Genomic DNA, 19,334 nt, shown 5'->3' with positions numbered 1-19,334 from the left:
ATCAACAGGTTGCATCTCATGTATATACTTATTGGTAAAGTACGCCATCTTTTGACAAGATGATGATGAAAGTGGATTGAACGAGCAAGAAAATAATGCTGGTCGCCTAGAATGCAGCTAGCTTGCAAGACCGTAAACAAAGGTACGGTAGGCACTTAAGAACCAAGTTTGAAAGGACACTCGTAAAATTACGTCACTGTCGCGATGAATATTCATTAGATCGTGGTCGTGTGTGTTCAATACAAACTCTCTGCATGCATGCACTCAGTGTGTATTGAACACGCACGACCACGATCTAATGAATATTCATCGGCGAGAGTGACATAATTTTACGAGTATCCTTTCAAACTTGGTTCTTAAGTGCCTACCGGCTTGGTGAATAATATCGCGCGCCCTCTTGAGACAAAAATTGATATCCACGCTGAGCAGGAGTTATCTACGTGAAGATCACGAAAAATGCTCTTATTTTATTAAAAAAAACAGCAAAGAGTATTCAACGAACGATCCATATGGTTCGGTAAGTGTTATAGAACAAGTATAATTCATAGCTATGATGTAAAGTCATAGTTATTTTAGTAAAAATGGTGTGAAAGATTCGCGTGCACCAGGTGCATATGAATCCTTCACACACGAGACGATTTGAAACCATGAGTGGGTCGAGGGTAGATTATGGTCAAAATATCATCTAGCAAGATAAATTGTGAAAACAGAAATTATGCACTTACCACGATTATATGGATGAAAGTCTAACGAGTGGTAGACCAAAAGCTTCAGTCTCTGTATTTTGGTTGTTCCGCTGAACTGCGTTTGGCTCACTCACCAATACATAGACTGAAAAGCTTGGAGGCCCGTACGTACAGACAACGTATTTTAGCAGTAACGTTAGATCTAACAGCGGAAACCCGATTTTCCGATCGTTTTTTTGTACATAAAATGTCATATTATGAAAAAGAAATCACATCCATATTTACGAAAAAATGTTTAAAATTCAGAAATATCGTACCTTAGACCGCAGTTACCGCTAATTCTTTTGAAATGATTGAAACGTTGTCATCTTCGATCCTTTCGTTGGTCAACGTAAGTTGCCATCTTGGATGACATCATCATCATTACAGACGTATTTACCAGTCGCTACCTATCGCGATTTGTGCCGCTGCTTTGCGCTTGGACATTTTGATGTGCGTGCGTTCGGAACTTGTCGCTCGCATTGATTGGCCAAGATATCAAAAATTTAATCGGAAAGCCTTGATAAAAGCACAACTCGTTGACGGCTGCCATATTTTCCTCTCCGGCAGAAAGTCAAAAAATAAGGAATAACCGGGGAATAACTCATCGGTAACGTATATTTTCGAAATATTATAAAATTTATATAGTATCAATAGAAAGATTAGAGTCTAACGAAAATAGTGGACCTTCGTCCAAGATAATATAATGTCATTTAGAATCTAAAAGAAGTAAAAAATCTGGACAAAACCCGTCCGCCGAATTGTCGGACCAGATAACACATGCAGGCTTGTACTGACACATTACCGTCGGTGAATGGGGATTGTAGTAAAATGTCAGAAATTGTTGAATAAATCCCCAGAAACAACGGTTATTCCTGTCTAAACGAGTGGTAGAATCCTGACGTCGAGGCACAGACTGAAACCTCAAAAAAAACGAAAAGTTCTCTCCTTTTTCCCAGTCTAGATCGGCCGTTTTTCTTGTGAATCCTAACAAAATGGCCGATCATGACTGGGGTAGAAGGAGAGAACTTTTCGGCTTTTGAGGTTCCAGTCTGTGCATCGATGTCAGGATTCTACCACTCGTTAGACCTTCATCCATATAATCGTTGTAAGTGCATAATTTCTGTTTTCACAATTTATCTTGCTAGATATTTTGACCATAATCTACCCTTGTCCGTGAGTAAGGGTAAATACACGGAATTTTTTTTTTTCTTATTTCAAGAAAATATCACATTTTCTTTGTGAATTCAAAGAGAAATGACCTTCAGACTGACAGAAATGTAACATTTTTGAAAAAATCCAATTATTGGCTGCAAAAAAGAAGAATGAAATTAGGTCAATTTTCTGCATTTCTCTGCCATAGACTGTGTAGTTAAAGGGGTGGTCCAGGCTGAAAGTATTTATATCTTAATAAATAGAGTAGAATTCACTGAGCAAAATGTTGAAAATTTCGTCAAAATCGGACAACAAATAGCAAAGTTATTGAATTTTAAAGTTTAGTAATATTTTGTAAAAACAGTCGTCATGAATATTCATTAGGTGGGCTGATGATGTCACATCTCCACTTGTTCTTTTGTATTTTATTATATGAAATTAGGTTTATTCAAATTTTTTCCTCCAAGAACTAGAAAAATTGGATTGACAACTGATTTAGTGCATTAGATATGTATTGCTGCAACTTATTTCATTATAAGGGAGACATTTTCTTCACACAAGTATGAAATAATGAAAAAAATATGATTATATGTAATAACATAAGAAAACGGAACAGTGGAGATGTGACATCATCAGCTCGCCTAATGAATATTCATGACGACTGTTTTCACAAAATATTGCTTAACTTTAAACGTCAATAACTCTATTATTTGTTATCCGATTTTGATGAAATTTTCAGCGTTTTGCTCAGTGAGTTCTACTCTGTGTATTAAGCTATAAATATTTTCAGCCTGGACCACCCCTTCAAGAAATGGACACACACAAATCCAAATTTTTAGCTTCTGAGAGCTGTTATAAATTAATTATTAATGCCAAAAACTTGTCCATAAAGAGTCAAATAGGATTTTTTTATGCTCTTTCTGATGGTATGATTTTTATGAAGATTTGGAAACCAGATCGCAATGAAAAATTCTGACAAAGTGAAAAAAATTGTGCAAAACAGAAATATCACTTTCCCATAGAAAACGCATGGGGAAATGGCAATCTCAACACACACAAAAATAAGGGTTTGCAATTTATCTCTAAATCCTTATTTAAAATGATCATATAAACTTGTCCCTACTGTCAAAAGAAGCCCCTGAATTTCAATTTTCTCTTTCCATACATGCCAAACACAAGTTAATAATCAATTCAGATCACATTTTTCTAGTAGCCTGAACTTCCCAAAAAATGTGCCATATTTTCTACTTTATGCTGATGTTCTGATGTTATCCTTATGTTTTATGCTGATACTTTTCAGTGTGGCTTCAGACACCCTAATATTAACAGGGTGCTACATAACTTTTTAGAAGCACTTTCCCTGTCGGGCAAGTAAGTTTTTAAACAGTTGGAATATACTTGCCCGAAAATCTATTTTGCTTGCCCCCAAAAATCCTTGGAAAGAAAGTTTTACCTCTTCAAAAGAAAATATCGTGGTTTTATAAACAATTGACCTTTTGTTCTCTCTTTTGGCATGAATTGATGTACCTTCATGACCTTGTTCTTGCATTTCTTTTTTTCCAAAGTGATTTTATCTTACCCGCCATGACCAAATTTATGGTTGATATATCATATCTAATTTGGTAATTCTACTGTGAGGATTTTGCTTGCCCAATTTGAGCAAGTAGTTTTGGTCTTTACTTCAAAACACTTGCCCGACTTAACTTTTACTTGCCCAGGCAATCGGGCAAGTGCAAATGTAGCACCCTGTATGAATATCGAGAAATAATATTTAGGATCTAGATTAGTAAAAACGAGTCAAATGAAGAAGGATAAATAACTGATCTCGAGATAGAATGATAATGAAAAGTAAGTTCTAAGAGGAAGAAAACTGAGGATAGGAAAAGAAGTAGGAAAGCAAAAGTGGATACAGAGAGGATCAATATAAATGTGTAAGAAGGAATAAAAACAATAAAAAAAAAGAATATGAAGTTTCAGAATGGACAAAATGATACAGAGAATAAGATTGAAAGTATAAAATGATAAGCCTGGTCCTCGAAGAAAAATACATTTAGCAAAAGAGGAACTTGATAAGAATAGAAGGGGGAAAGAGAAAGAAAAAGAAGTAAAGGGAAAAGAAATCAGAAAATCATTGAACAAGATTTTAAAAAAAATAAAAAAAATACATACAAAAGAAGGAAATAGGAATAAACAAGAAAGGAAGGACTAAAAAGAAAGAAAGAAGGAAAGAGAAATAAAGCATTAAATAAGTATTGGCATGATCATTTATGAGTTGATCTTAGCATCTTTAAAATGATGTAGGGAAACACGTGCAAAGTGTAGCTTTGTCCCTGAGCGCTTTTCGAAAATAGGTGGAGATAAGTGAAAGGAGTTTCAACCCCTAACCAAACTTGACAGGTATGAATTTTGACCACTAATTAGGTCAAATAATGTCAACTCATAATGTGCAGAAATTTGTGCCATACCCACACAGTTCCCTCTGATTTTCCTGATTTTTCAACAAAAACAAAATCTTCAAATTTGCAAAATCCATGGGGTTTTCCTTTGGAATTCTAGGGATGAATTTAAGAAAAAGCCCATTCCCCTGGGTCGATTGTCTGATGACTGAAAAAGTGTATCATGATCCATTAAAATTTAGGTTGCATTTAAATGAAGGGTGATGACTGAAATGTATAACTGTGGCTTGAGCGCATGCACCCATAGATATTCATTTGCATTAATACTAGGCTAAGAGCTACTAGTATTTAGTTCAGAAGCAAGTTAAGTTTGATTTTATCTTAAGCGAGGAATAAAATCATTCCCTTAAATCGATAGTACCAGATTCATCTCAGCGAAACAAGGTGAGGTCCCCTGTTCATTAAAAACTCCCAGCCAAAGCATTGCTGACCTCTTTTCTACTCACCAATCATAATATAAATACCTATTTATGGGACTGAAGAGAAAGTTGAAGGACCCCATGGAGGACACATATTTCCTTGCCCTCAAATGAACCATCAAAGAATTGGTGAATCAAGTGGAATCTTCTCGTTTGCATGTGTGAAGATGGGGGTGTTGAGGGTAATTGAGTTTATCATTTATAATGTAGGCCATATCTATATTTTGGGTTCCTTCTAATTTATTAGTCCTACACTGCCGAAAACTCCGGTGTTGATTTAACACCAGCCCGAAATCTATGTATGTCCACACCAGAGAAGTGTTAACACCAGTTTCGTCTTGGTCTAAACCAGAAAAGTGTTTATACAACACCAATTAGTATCAAAACAGCATCGGTTTGATTCCAAATGGTGTTGTTTCAATACTTCTCTGGTGTGGACAGATTCTGGGCTGGTGTTCAATCAACACCAAAGCATTTGCAGTGTATAATTACAAGCTACCCTGGCCATTAATTGACGAGAACTGTTTAAAGCTTTTCAAAGTGGGAAATTAACATGTATGTCTAACACATGTAGGATCATAAACCTATAATTTGATTTTGTTGCTTGTGGAAACTTAATTACCTTGTGGGGTTGTCCCCTAAATTTCCAGGTTCTCTCATACATAATGAATCCATTACAGCCTCTTTAAGGTGATTTAGTTATGATTGCAAGTATTAGTCTGAAATTAAAGACCTTTTTTATACTGTTAGAGCTGAAAAAAATAAGAATACTTGGAACTATAACATACAGCGTTAGTATGCGCTATGCTTTATTATTCCAACATTCTTCACATCTAAATCTGAGATTATGTTGTATATATTTTATTATGTTTTGCAGTATTTTCGACCTAGTCATGTTATATTTATCATTCTTATGTTGTGAAACGGAAATCAATAAAATCAAATCAGTTTTGACTTTTCTTTCTGTCTGCAAACTACATGTACAGTGTATTGTAATTCATGCCCCCCCCTCCCCTGCAGGTGATTTGGTAATTATTACACCCCCCTCCTGCAGCAAATACAGAATTTAGCTGACAATATTGATGTTTCTTACAGTATTCTAATATACATCTTGAGAATTAGATTATAAATATCTCTTGTTTTTAACTGAAAACTAAGAAAGCAATGTGGATAAGTCTGCACAAGCAGGATGTTATTGATATTTATTTTTCTGTTATTATTATTTGGGGTGAAATTGCAACTTGTACTTTCATTGCACACTAGCTGGCAAATCACCCCAGACACTTTTAATGATTTGGGCAGGGGGGTGGAATGGGAATTTTTTGTTTAATGGAAAATAATCTTTCACAGTAAGGATACCTAATGGTTGTTTCATAAAGCTGTTCGTAAGTAAAGGACGACTTTAAGAACAACTGGTGAACCTTTCTTACGTGCTAAATAATCACCAATAAACACTGTTACCAAGACAGCATGAGATGGAGACTACCGTATAGTTTCCTTCGTAAGTGATTCCCCTCTCCTGTTTGGAAACAAGTTTATAGGGCGGAACGTTGCTATCAACAAGAGTTAATTAGACAATGGTCCCTACTTAGCTGCTATTATTTTGTTTACACCTCTGCATAGAGCAAGTGTGAGATTCTGACAGTAGTGATTTCCTTCAAATTGGCAAGGATCCTTTTCGTGGATCTTGTTAGCTTTGGAGGAGAAGTGAAAGAGCATCGCTGGAAATCACTCGCTTCCCATTCAAATCTGTTTCATGGGAAGTTGTGGGGAATTCAGCTCTTTGTCTTCAATAGCAACGTGTGCATATACAATGTGTAATCGGGAAATTGCCCATTGGATAATATTATAACATTTATGTGATAGTATAAAGAATGAGAACTTGAATTCATTATAAAGTTAATGATAATAGTACAATTCTTAGTAAACTCTTTAAGGTCTCATGCACAAGGAATTTACTGCTACACTACAAATCGGATGCATCCGAGAATGAATCAATAGACATATTGGAGAATGTCAAGTGAAATTAATCAAATATTACAAACAGAATATTGAATATAGATTTGACTTTGATATAAAGGCATTGAGGAATAGGTTTGATTTTAGTTCTACTTTGAATCAGTTTTTTCCGTACGATCTTTTTTAAGTTAGTGGTAGAGAATTTCATTGTGCTGGTGCAATTCAGAGCTGACATACCTGAGTGCCCCTAGTTGTGCATGTCTGCAAATTGTAAGCTAGCTTAGAGGTCAATTTGACCCCCAACAGGTATTATGATTTGAATATGATATCAGAGGAAACCAATCAAATAACACCGATAAGTTCATTTAAGAAAATAGAAAATGGAACAGAAAAAACTCTCACTTTAAAACGTTTGTCTTGACTTTTCAAACTTTTCGTCAACCCTTTGCACACTGTTGTTGCAATTTCAAACATTTGGACAATTAAATTTTAAAAATCTATACAATCACTATTAATCACTAGAAATCTTGTCTTAAAGAAAATATCAGAAATACAACCATCATTATTAACCCCCCCCTTCCAGAGTTAATTCAGCCTGTAATGAGTTAATAAAATTTGAATGACATCGGAGGAATCCATGTTGTCCCTGGCTAGGTTCCAGATGGATATACATCAAACCCATTAACACAGTTGTTACCTTGGGATGTTATCAATAGAAGATGCAGGAAGCCTTCAATATCTAGTGTGTCAATCCAATATTTCTAGTGGATTAAATCCTTACATAATCTTATGGTTATTTTTGTACAAAGTTTCTGATTGGTCAGATTTACATGTAGGGGAAGGCGGGGTAAGTTGTGACACTTTTCGCATTTTGCATGTTAGAATTGATATGACTAGTAATATTGTAGAAATAAGTACCTTGCCTTTAAATTTGATTCTTGGGATATGTTTTTCACCTATATATAACTTCTACCCCCATACTGAAAGTCATTGTGATCTTTGAAAAAAACGATGTCAAATGGCTCAACTTGCCCCATATATGGGGTAAGTTGTGCCACCATCTGGGGTATGTTGAGCCACAAAAACTTTGTACAAAATGTATGCGGGAGAACCAGGATGTCAATTTTTCATTTAAAGTCTTTTTACTTGCTAATTCTCTATAAATACTAACATCTTCTAAAGTAAAAGAACTGTCATGTGAATTTGCCCTTTTCTGCCTGCATATCAATGGCTTTTTTACGTTTTTTTTTTTATTTATACATCACCATAAGAATTAACATGGCTCAACTTGCCCATGTTCATTTGACTTAAATTACCCCAGTCCGAACTTATTGCGATATTTTCACATCCACACATTTCTTATGCATTCATCATGTAAAAAACTATGACAAGAATGAGAATCCATGCCTAGACTAACAATATTGTTCGTATTTCTATATATTTAAAGACATGTGTGAGTAAAAAGCACTTATCTATTTTCACCCTTTTTACTTTTTTGGCTGAAATTTGTATTTTTCCCTCTAAAAAGGTACTTTTTGTTCAAATTTGGGAATAAAGTGGTTGGGTTAAGGGTTATGCAATGGGTCATCAATACATGACACCACCATAATGTCTGACTCATTCATTATTAGCCTTGGGGTGGTGGCTCAACTTGCCCCTATGCTCAACTTACCCCGCCTTCCCCTACTGTCCTTGCTATTGTGTAAACCAATGTACAATGTATCGGAACAAGTCATCATGAATGATGTAAATTTAAAGATAAATTCCAGTATTGGTAACGATCTCAAAATGACTTTTTACAGAATCTAATATGATGACCACCCAAGTGTCTGTTTGTATGAATTAAAAATATGTGCCAAAGGATTCTGGAAGAAATTGTGTAATTGCCGAGAAATAAGCAAAATAAGCGCGGATTCGGCCACTACCTTTGGGTCTTTATTCCAGCAATAATGATACACTGTCCCACGTGTGCCTATCTGTGTTGGTGATCTTCAGTGTGGACATTTTTCAGCATAGATTTCAAGATTTCACAAAGTTCAGTTTATGTCACTGTACCAGATCTAGATCCTCGATGATATACTGACAATTAAGCTTTGTTTTACAGTCTTTCTCATGAAATCAGTGTTTACTGCAATACTGGAGTTTCTCTTTAAAAAAATCAGTCTTTTTGTATGTAAGTCCTGACTTTTGACAAGATACATACTTTACATATTCTTTTGGAACTAAAAAAATAAAAGCATGATCATGTAACAATCCTTTGATTCTGTTGTTTATTCCTGTTGTTTTTCAATTCTCTAAAATTATTGAAACACACGATGTCACTTCATAATTCATATTCTACACGTGTACATAAAGAATTAGAATTCATTATCATTCCAGTTTTGAATTCATGGAAGAAAGATGATTACTGATTGCAGCTCCTTGACAAAGAGTAAAGGAGGGGTGGATCCAGGTGTGGGGACACAAGAGACATGGACCCTTCTTTATTCTTAGAATCACCCATTGGATATATTGATATAGTTAGATTTAAAGAAATTATCAACCCCCCCCCCCCCTGTACATTCAAATTTGCTCTTTGCACACACTCTATTTTGAAATCCTGTATAGAGACATGATCTGCCAGTGCTGTGTGATTGGATTTAAATGTCAATGTAGCTTTTCATCCTGGAATTGATACATTTGTAATATTTCAAGTGCCAATATTTGTTCCATGAATTTGAAAACCTCCCCCAAAATTCCAAGTAATTACTATTTTGCACGCCATTTGAACATGTTTTAGCAAGTGATTTTAATATCTTTAATTTGATAAAGCAGACCAGGCAAATCAAATGAAAAATGAATTCATGCCTTACATATACCTTTTATATCAATACTTTTCAAGTAAACAAGGTTGCGTGCTCATACACTTAACCCATTTTAATTAGATTTTACATACTGTGGGCGTCCAGTGCAATGAAAGTGCTGTTAAACTTTCTGACATTTTGAAAGCATCTGATTTCAAGATATTTTTCCTCTTCCATTCTCTTCGTTTTTGTAATTTATTGATTAGATATAAAATACAGCACAGAGTTCTTTATAACTTAACATTGGACCTCCAAAATCTCTCTTTCCCCACAAGCTAAATGCACCAATGATAATTGATAATGATAATATGCAACATTTATATAGCACATAATGTTTCTAAGCGCTGCATACTATTACCCCTGCTTTAGCACGGCTACCCTAATTGGGCGCATCGAGCGTTCAAGGAATTCCTTCCTACCAGGTACCCATTTACTACACCTGGGTCGAGATTGGCAAATAATATAAACGCCTTGCCAAAGGACGCTTGTGCTGCGGTGGGATTTGAACCTCGGACCTTGTGGTTCAAAGTCTGAAGACTTATCCACTGAGCCACAACACCAATACCCATAGACGTTGATAGAACCAACCTTTTCACATCCAGTGCCAACTTTCAACCTCTCTTTGCCAATAAATGTATCATTGATTGAATGTTAGAGCTCTGGGTTTTTTCCTTCACTTTTTTTTCTTTGACATATTGTTGCCTCAAGAAGCTGAACAGTTGCTGATAATGTGGAAAGTTCTGTCACCCATCGAGTGAACAGTCACGATGTTTCACTCGTGCAACCTTTCAGGGGGTTGGGAGGTCCCTGCTTTGATCAACAGCTGGCTGGGATACCGGGCTAAGAGTCATCTCGGGCGCGGGTGTCGATTTGTGTTGTTGTGAATCTATTGTTTCATTCCCCCACTTGAATAGTATGACATCATGGATCAACACCAGTGATGTTTCATGAAACTGATTTGTTCTTGGCCAATCAGATGCAAGGATTATGTAGCCTATAACAAGAGTGAAAATCACTGACTTTTTCTCTCATGAAATGCTCCCTCGATGGTTTGTTAAGTGATTTTTTATTACTGGGAACAGTATAGGGCTTTGTGTTATGTAAATGTTACTACTTTTACTGCTACACATTGATTGAAAGGGACTACATAAATATTAAATTTACTACAAATCAGCAAATTTTGTGAAACATTAATTCTTTTACGTCAGTCTTGTACAGAGCTTAGTTAAAATAGTACATTCGCGCATTCACAGTAATACATGTATCATATGTGCGAAATAGTTTCAATAAAACTTAAAGCAATTAAAATCTAAGATAAAATGAGAGGTGAATTTCAGAATCATAATGAAGGTGTTACATATGTCTGCACCAATCCATCATCTGGGGCCTGTTTTTATAAAAAGTTACAACTCTCTTAAAGGAGAAATATATTGATTATGAATGTGGTCTTATTATATATCAATGGAAGGTAATGATGTGGGGATCATCAGTGGGTCATTAAAAAATACCGAAAATAATACAAAAAGGTGAAAATCGCCGATTAAAAAACGCTAAAATGCCCCTCCGAAATATGCCTCGCATCGGTCTCTGAATTGACTGGAATTTGATGACGTCACTGTCTGTACGAGAGGCGTGATTGGCTCTCCCACGTGAAGCTCCACTTGCATGCAAAACCTGTTGCGTGGGTACGTTTTCTCCACACTGTCACTGAATACTTCTATCACGAAATGAAAGAAAACCCAGAATTTTATCTAGATTTGGATTTTCAAATTGATGATTTTAAAGATGAAGAGAATGATGATGAAGTGAACAACACAGTGAGGTAGTTGGATCTTGAGGTAAATAATGGGGGAACAATGCCGATGATTATGATGAAAATTCAACTTGCCTGACGATCACAAGTAAAGTCATGTACATGTACATGCCGATTCGCTACCAACTCATGCAGCTGCTGCTACAAGTGGTAGCTATACGTACACCGCGCGGGCCAAATTAAATCCATGAAAATGAATAACCACATCCAGAGAGAGTCTATCATAAGAAGGAAAATAATGATATAACTGTACTTACATACAAGTGAATAATCCGAATTAACCTGAAAGCAAATCAACTCAACGAATAGCAGCAGACGATATGCACCGACGATAAACTTCATGTGGCTGGGATAGATTGTCACTCGTTCTGTTAGATGTAATTTGTAACTCATTAATTTGACAAAATTACGAAACTCGGGGAATTATTTATATATAAAAAATATAGTAACATATCTTATTATTTTTTGTATTACGATAAAACCTCTTTTGAAGGAAAACGTTGAGATAAACTAAAATTACTTTTAACCCCCCCCCCCAACATGCGTAGCTTGTATGTCATTGCAAACAAACCATCGCAAACATGCACGTATTCCTTCCTTGCTGATTGAGAGCTGTGCAAAACGTGCATAGATCTATTCTCTCAGTCTCAGCCAAGGCGAGCAAACAATACGGCATGTGTTGTTGTGATGGTTTGTTTACGATCACATAATGCTACGCATGATGGGATGATCTTTTACATCTAATTTACCTCAACGTTTTCCTTCAAAACAGGTTTTATCGTAATTCAAAAAATGATGAGATGTTACTATATTTTTATATAGAATAATTCCCCGAGTTTCGTAATTTTGTCAAATTAATGAGATAAAAGTTACATCTAACAGAACGAGTGACAATCTATCCAGCCGGATGAAGTTTATCGTCAGTGCATATGCCATATCGTCTGGTACTATTCGTTGAGTTGATTTGCCTTCAGGTTCGGATTATTCACTTGTTTGTAAGTACAGTTATATCATTTTCCTTCTTATGATAGACTGTCTGGATGTGGTTATTCATGTTCAGCATGAATTCAATTTGGCCCGCGCGGTGTAGCTAGCACTTCCAGCAGCATGAATTGGTAGCGAATCGGTATGTACATGACTTTACTTGTGATTGTGTTGCAAGTTGAATTTTCATCATCATCGGCGTAATTCCCCCAATTTACCTCCAACTACGTCACTGTGTTGTTTCACTTCATTCTTTCTTCTCAAAATCATCAATTTGAAAATCCAAATCTAGATAAAATTCTGGGTTTTCTTTCGATCATTTCGGGATCGAAGTATTCAGTGACAATGTGGAGAAAATGTACCCTTGCAACAGGTTTTGCATGCAAGTGGAGCTTCACGTGGGAGAGCCAATCACGCCTCTCGTACAGACAGTGACGTCATAAAAAAAATCCCCAATTTCGCGGACGTAATTCTGCGTGTTTGAAGCATTCAGAGAGAGAACTTTAAACTATCAATTAACTGAGTTTCATCCGTCTCCATGATAAATGATGTACACCATCGTGTTCTCCTTATTTTCTCCTTTATTGTGATATATGATTCTCCAGTTTTACGATTTTCAATATATTTCTACTTTAAAGGAGAATGAAACCTTTGGAACAAATAGGCTTGTGTAGAAACAGAAAAATCAAAGAATAAGAATAAAGAAAGTTTGAGAAAAATCGGACAAATAGTGAGAAAGTTATGAGCAGTTGAATATTGCAATCACTAATGCGATGGTGATCCTCACATTGGCAATGTGACAAGGATGTGTGATGTCACTGATGAACAACTTTCCTTTGGTGGACTATAAAATACCCTCAAAATGTCCCTTTTTGCTTTTTGTTATGATGATACTAACTCTTTATCCATGATGTATTCTTAAAAAATATGTATTACATGCCCTCATGTAAACAGAACACATTATTTATGGATAGATGTGATAAAAGAGGCGATTCTAGTGAAATATATACTTAAGTAACGGGAGAGTTGTTCACAAGTGACATCGCACATCTTTGTCGCATTGCCAATTTGCTATCTCCATACCATTAGTGATTGCAATATTCTAATACTCATATCTTTCTCATTATTTGTCCGATTTTTCTCAAACTTTCATTGATCTGTTTTCTTTGATTTTTCTGTTTTCACACAAGCTATCTTGTTTCAATGGTTTCATTCTCCTTTAACTTTGTCATTATGGCAACTATCAATCACAATCAAGGATTCCCTGGTAGTTGCAATAATGGCGAAGTAACTTACAATAGTTGTTATTAAAACTCTTTTATAAAACAGGCTGATCCAAATTATAACTTTATATGTCAAGCACCAATTCGACTGGGTCGGGGCATATACGCGTTCCCGAGAGTGCGACAAGATCGCAAGGGGTCCGCACTTAGTCTCCTGTCCCAGGTCAATCAGACTTCTCTGACGTAAGGAGGATGCAGAGTTGAAATTACCCCTGTCCTTGATGAAGTGATGAATATAGCTGCGAGTCACTCATCGCATGGTTTAGCCGTTGATGTGGCATGTCGAGGAGGGGGGGGGGCAGGAAGGGGGTTGTGTAAACCAACCCTTTCTGATACGTGGCTTATGAATCATAGGAAAGGGCATCACGTTGAGTAAATCGAGCCTGCATTTTTCTTTTTTGATTTTCAAAATTTATGTGGTTTTTTTGTTTACTTTTTCAGAAATTTTTAATGTTACTTTATTTTACTATTAACTGAACTTTATATATATTTTTAATTTTCATTTTCATTAATTAATTACTTAACTAATTTTCATTTTATTTTATTTTGATTTATTAATCTTTTTTTATGGGTGGGGGAGCGGAGGGTGGGTTAGGGCACATGTAGGTTTATAAAACGAAACCTTCATTCAGATATGAACAACATACATGTATGAATTTGGGATAGGGGCCACATTGTATGGAACAAATGGGCCATTATTCTGATGGGCATTATGAAGAGAGAGGAGGGGGGGGGGTTACCCATGCATTCTTTCTGAGCTACATAGTATATGTACAGTATCATGTTGCACAGTATCAGCATCCGACTGTAGTGAATGAATCATTGGGGTGGGGTGGGGGGGGGTTGAAGAGATGGTTGTGTAAATCAATGGTTATCGATAGGGCCCTTTGTGGAGTTCAGGGCTCTATGCCAGAGGGGGGAAGTAGCCCTACCGGTATGGGGTGACTCATGGGCAGCTGTGTAGCCTACAGAAGGGATGTCTGGAACTTGCTTACAAATTCTTTCACACCAACACAGTTTTGAAAAGTAACTGATACTTACTGATCAGGAATTCTCCCCATAACGAAAAATAACAAAATTTTCAGCAAGTGTGGCAGCAGAGTTCTTGGAATATTCCTGAAGAAAATACAAACAAATATAAGGTACCTTGTACTTTTTTTTTTAATCACAAAAACTTTCACCAAGAGTGTGGGGACATGAAAGCAAATTATGACAAAAACTTTTTATATAAAGAGGCAAGAAGAATATGTCCACCATTTTGCTGTAGAGCTTAGTCTCGTATGTCGTTATCACATTGAGAAAGTTTGGTTTCAATGGGAAAAATGATTATCGGGTATGATAGTGGTACAATGCCCAGACACTTGAGCAGATCAAAACATCAACAATTGATCTGGTTTTTCTCAACATTTGCATCAAATAACAATTTTGACATCTTATGCATCGTAACATATTCTCACACCTCTTTGAAACAATATTTATTGCAAAGTTTCGAAACAAACAACCTGTCCGGACTAATAACAACTCGGTTCGAGGCCTGAGGAGCGATCAAGTTCTTTTTTTTATTGGCTGGGTATGAAAGCAGCTAGTCTGAACCCCTTCAGAATGAAAAGGAAAGAGTTTTTCAATATTTAATGGATAAATTAATGCATGTGTCCTATCTGTCAATAGTATGTCTGCATAAAGTCTGCATACAGCCCGCATGAATTGCCATGTTTTCCGTTTTCAAAATATGCACTAAGTATAATATCGATGAATGTCAATCATGATGGCCATTTCCTCTCACTTTCCCCTCTTTATTTAATAGCTCTTGCTATTTCTTTGTTGACTCTTCACAAAAATATGAATATAGTTACCTGTATATCCATCTTTTTCTAATATTATTTTATCTTCCCTTTTACCTTCCCTTCATCATAATAGAATCATGCATAGAAACTATATGCCATGGCGTGAACGATGTGTTATTTCACGTTCCCACATTTGCCACCGCATGCTAATAAGCTGGCGCTGATCCATCTCCAGTTTATTTGGGATTTTTTATGCGCACATGAGGCACATCCACATATTGGACTGCAACATCATGACATAATTTCTTGGCAGCACGCATACATTTGTCTTGTTAATTCCCTCGTCCACTTTGAAACTTGAGCATGTTAAAACTGGGTTTCAAGTCTAGACCAATGTCAACTAGTACAAATGATGTCATCACCAGCCAATGTCTTGTAGTCCAGTGGGCAGTGGCGGATTTAGCCATGATCAACACAATAACATATCGTTTCTATGACATTTGTTCCGGCAAAAATGGCTCCACTCTAAATTCCATACACTTATGTTGAATACTTCAACCTGTTTAAACACTATATACTTCCCTAAACCTTTAACATTAAACCCTATTGCAACCCTAACCCTACAATCTTAGATGAAATCAAGCCTGGAGCAATTGTCGCAGGAGCAAATGTTGTGTCACCGCCATTTCAGGGGCCATTTTTTTTTTGGTGTAATAGTCGGCCTCTCAAAACTACTGTTCATGATGCCTTTCGAGTGCAATCTCAGAATTCTTTATCAATGTGTAGTCAGGGGGCACATTTTTACTAGATGTTACACATATCATATGGTTAGTGTTTATTAGTTTTACACTTTTTAGTTCTTAAATTTGTAGTTAATTCATGATATTACAAACATGGTTTGCATAAACGATGTGTTTAGCCATTGACTACTTGACCATTTTAAGGTAGTTATGAAGCTTCCATCTTTCATGTCTATTACAAGTTTAGCACTGTATGATACTGAGGACAAATGCTGAGTGGAATTTTTTAGATAAATGGTGAGTGATATCATAAAGTGTTCAATGTTCAAATAAAGAATTCATTTTTCTCTTTAATCTTAACTTTGCAGACCAAGGGGCAAAGAAGAAAGTCCGAGAGATCATAGAGTCACATCATCATTGCGAAACAAGCCTATGTCAACAATCAACTCTCTAGGAGCCTTCTAGTTTCCTGAGGTCTAGCTGTCTGCCCAGTGAAGAGAGAGCTGTGGCTAAAGTATATTTATTTTTAGGAAAGCAACTTTCATGCCTTTACAAGTACACTGCCAAAACTTCAACATGGTCTTTCATCGCGCAAGTGCTCCATTGAAGGTAAATAGGGATGCATTTTCATGAAGTGTCTTGCCCTTGATTTTCACGGTTAATTCCCTCTTAGCCAATCGGGTGCAAGGATTTCAGCAGCTTTTAACAGTTCAAAACTTCCATGCCATACTGGTATTTAATGTAGGGACAGTGATTTTCCGTTTCAAAAAATTGCCTTTTTCGTTTCAGAAAATCTTAAATTCCGTTTCGGCATGTCAGAAAACGGAAATTCCGTTTCCCCCTAGACTTTGTACACGGAAAATAGATAATTCTGTTTACCCATCCAATAGCAATAACACAAGTTCACGCTCGCTCTGGTCAAAATTTGGATCTGTCACTGTACCAACAACGCAGTAGAATCCGCTGTAATCGGATCTATGCGTGCAAAAAAAATATTTTGATACATATATCTAACATGAATACATCCTCCTTTTCACATTTCTAGCATTATTTAACTGTTGAATGAACTTTTATAGATAATTTGGGGGGGTTTGGACATCGTTTCGAGCAGTGAACGATTTCATTATATCCGCCATTTTGGATTTCAAGATCGTGCTGTACATTTTCAAACGTAGAGGGCAGCAAAACACGACCTGCATGTGAATGTTTTGGATACAGCCGATCGACCGTAACCTGCCAGAGCAGCCGGGAAGAACCGGGGCGAAGAGTACGATCGGTTGTGAAGGAGTGAAGAGCAGTCACGATGTGTTGATTTTGTTGTGATTGTGGTAAAGTGAAATCGTGTTTTGTGAGGTTTTGTGGCCATTTAATATTCGTATTTTGTTGAGATTTTGGAGTAATTTATGTTGCTGTTCTGTGTATTTTGAGGAAAAATATGTTTTCCGTGATTTTCCGTTTGAAATGCCACTTTCCGTTTCAAAAGGCCATTTCCGTGAATTCCGTCCGTTTTCCGCGATCGCAGGAAATCACTGTCCCTATTGATGAGAGTGATGATATTAATTTTATTTTGGTAGATGATAGATTTATTAATAAAAATTTCAAATAAAAAATATCATTACAAGTGAATCTGCCTATTGTAGTGGTATAACACTTTCATTGCAGTATTTCATCTCTAATTCAGGGGGGGTTCATGATATTGAGTTACATGTATGCTTCCCGAAAGCATGTTGAAAGATGAACATGTATTGAACAGTCTCGTTTTGAGGAAAGAGGAAAGGTGATGAAGCGAATTGCCCTTATTGGGATATACCATAGATGTTGGATGTTGTCATTATTCACAAAGATCTTCTTTTTCATTAAAAAAATGATAAATTTCGATATAAATAAGATTTGTACAATGTATGTGCCACTTCAAAGTCACATGTGTGCCTAATTCATTTTAGGCCATTGATTTTAGGCTTATGAAATGCATGAACAATTCATCTTTCTAAAAATAATATTTTAAACTATTAAACCAACTTCCTTAATCCCAAATCACTAAAACAATAACACGTCCCATCCTTTTCCTTTCTCAAAACCTTCATGTATTACTCAAAACTTGTGAATCGTTCCAAGTGGAGGGATTTTAATCCAGAAACAACCTTTTTACGGATTGATTTGGCAGTCATATGACCAGGCGATATCAGGGGGCCAGGGGTATTGAAAAATCGATCACCTGATAGGGATTACGAAACTTCAGGTTATACATGTATATCAATATTTTATCAGCACCTACATATAGGTGCACAGGATAAAGGTGCAACCTGTTTAATTTTTGACAGAGAAATACGTCCGGGGAGTTTATTCAATTAATGCACTTCCCCATGTATAATCCTATCACTATTGTACAGAGGGAGAGCTGTGGATCATTATTCGTAATTTGGAAAATACTGGAAAAGATTTGTGATTCATTGGGTCAATTAATTCGTCATTTAAATCATATTACTTGTCTTCTAATTTAGATACTTGAACTTTAACATAAACTGTGCTTTTTAGATTCATGCAGGATATAAACTCTCACACGTAAACAAAGTGGGAAAATATGTTTTTATGAAATCAGAGAAATTGAAAGGAACTACTAGAGTTTTTTTTTCATTGATACAACGTAGGTGCAATACAGTGTATACATAAACTTTTTCATTTTCCTGACATTTTTTAATGCAGGTAACTGCCTAATTTAAATCTTTTGGTAGTTGGTACCATAGAAATCTATTGACTTTAAATATAAATTTTTAAAGAAGTTTTTAATCAGTGTTACAGTGGATGGCAGTGGTTGGCCCCATCGGCACAGAAGACTTCAGACCACCACTCATCAGGAAAAACACTGCTTCCGTCCACCACTAATTTCAAATAAAAAGTGTTTTAAAACAAACTCCTTGCAAAGAGGAATGACACTTGCATTCATTCCATCGAGATAGTTCAGTTTTATTTGCATAATTCATATTAAACATTCTTATATTTGATATAAGAATTAGTAATATTTTTCAAACATTTGCTAATGCCAGATTGTTATTACATTTCCTCGCTTTAAGACCACTAACTCAGCCTGGAAGAACTTTGTATTGCCTTGGAATAACTGACCACCACTATTAATGGGTCTAAGAGAACACTGTATATCATAGCACATGCATGTT

The 19,334-nt window shown here is 36.0% G+C and overlaps 1 protein-coding gene across 1 annotated transcript in view; it reads left to right on the top strand.

Moving 5' to 3' along the window:
• Positions 1-16,533: 16,533 nt before the first annotated feature.
• Positions 16,534-19,334, top strand: part of LOC121411877 (N-acyl-phosphatidylethanolamine-hydrolyzing phospholipase D-like) — a 62,036-nt gene continuing 59,235 nt past the window's right edge. Inside the window, exon 1 of the mRNA XM_041604763.1 lies at positions 16,534-16,770. The gene's annotated coding sequence lies outside the window, so the exon portion shown is untranslated. The remainder of the gene's footprint in view (positions 16,771-19,334) is intronic.

Source organism: Lytechinus variegatus, chromosome 3, assembly GCF_018143015.1.
Source record: "Lytechinus variegatus isolate NC3 chromosome 3, Lvar_3.0, whole genome shotgun sequence".
Taxonomy (NCBI): Eukaryota; Metazoa; Echinodermata; class Echinoidea; order Temnopleuroida; family Toxopneustidae; genus Lytechinus; species Lytechinus variegatus.
The sequence above is the reverse complement of the archived record's forward strand: the minus strand, read 5'-3'. Positions and strand labels throughout refer to the sequence as shown.